At 41.8% G+C, this 1,651-nt stretch overlaps 1 non-coding gene across 1 annotated transcript; it reads right to left on the minus strand.

Annotated features, from left to right (window-relative positions):
* Positions 1-1,180: 1,180 nt before the first annotated feature.
* LOC116548898 lies at positions 1,181-1,342 on the minus strand. Its single transcript, XR_004267608.1, has one exon. It is a non-coding gene; the product is annotated as a U1 spliceosomal RNA (small nuclear RNA).
* Between the last annotated feature and the right edge of the window lie 309 nt (positions 1,343-1,651).

Here is a 1,651-nt window from a genome sequence, read left to right on the forward strand (position 1 = left end):
AGTAGAGACGGGGTTTCACAATGTGGTCACGTTGGCCTTAAAGTTCTGCCCTCAAGTGATCTGCCCACCTCCACCTCCCAAAGTGTTAGGGTTACAGGCGTGAGCCACGGCACCTGACCCTTTTGTCTCATTTCTCAATTTGTTCAAAACTTCAGTACTCTGACACAGGACAGGAGCTGATCAAAACCACTGGAATCTGAAACAGCTACAATTTCCATCCCTGACTCCTGAAATTATCTGAGCTGCCCATTTTTCAAACACATCCAGTTTCCCAGCAAAAGGACATGCTTTGTAGGGAAAACAGTGTGAAAAAAACCACTCCGTAGGTTCTGGGCACCCTTCAGGCTTGGCTTATGATTTTTGTTGTATTAACTGCAAATACCAAGGTTTGGCTTAGCCCATCAGGACCACCCATTTCACTGTCCTCTCGTGTGCAGAGTAGACAGGGCTCCTGGGGTATGTCAGGGCAAAGTATTATCCAAACAATGATCAGGAAGCCGATTGCCGGTGGCAAGTTGGGTATATTTTCTTTGTTTTATTTCAAAATGTATTATCAGTCTACCCAGGGTACTTTATATTCATAAATGATCTTCCCAGGAAGCCGTAGACAATGTTTACAGTTTGGTAATGTTTATACAGGACTGGGTTTGGGAGTGACTGAAATAAAGTAAAATCTAAACCTCATTTTTGTTCCTGGCTCTTAGTTCACCTTAAAAAAGCAATATGCTGCCTACACAGTCAGAGCACGCAACACAGAACATGAAAGGGAAAGATTGGGTTAGATTTCTAGCAAATTCATCCCCTTGTTCAAGCCTCTCTTTAAAGCCATTTGTTAATTGCAAACATAAATTTAAAACTGTTACTTTATTTATTCATTTTCAGTTTGGAAACAGGTTGGCCATCTCTGTTCTAAAACAGAAATGAAAACAGATCTTTCTAGTTGAACATTTTTTAACTGTCTGTATATGGTGCTATGCCAGGTGCTTTTGGAAATAATGTTCCATTGAACTGCTGCAATAATTGTGAATTGCATAGCCTTACTTCATTTCACCAATAAAGAAACCGAGGCTTAAACTTGTTGTGTAACCTGCCCAGAGCTGTCCAGTTAGGAATGAGAGAAATGAAAGAAGAATCAAAATTTCTTTTTTTTTTTCTTAATTTTTTTTTTTTTTTTTTTTACGGGGGGAAAGCGCAAACACAGTTCCCCACTACCACAAGTTATGCAGTTGAGTTTGCCGATTTGGGGAAATCTCAGGGGTCAGCACATCCGGAGTGCAATGGATAAGCCTCACCCTGGGAAAACCACCTTCATGATCATGTATCTCCCCTGCCAGGTAAGTATGAGAATCAAAGTTTCTAAGACCTGGAGTAACATAAGACTGTTTTTTTGTGAAGGAGTATCACTCTGTCACCAAGGCTGTAGTGCAGTGGTGTAATCTTGCTAACTGCAACCTCTGCCTCTTGGGTTCGAACAATTCTCCTGCCTCAACCTCCCAAGTAGCTGAGATTACAGGTGTCTGCCACCATACCTGGCTAATTTTTGTATTTTTAGTAGAGATGGGTGTTTCACCATGTTGGCCAGTCTGGTCTCGAACTGCTGACCTCAGGTGAACCACTTGCCTCTACCTTCCAAAGTGCTAGGATTATAGGC

This window comes from Sapajus apella, unplaced genomic scaffold (genome assembly GCF_009761245.1).
Source record: "Sapajus apella isolate SASKATOON/1434 unplaced genomic scaffold, GSC_monkey_1.0 scaffold5, whole genome shotgun sequence".
In the NCBI taxonomy this organism is placed as follows: Eukaryota; Metazoa; Chordata; class Mammalia; order Primates; family Cebidae; genus Sapajus; species Sapajus apella.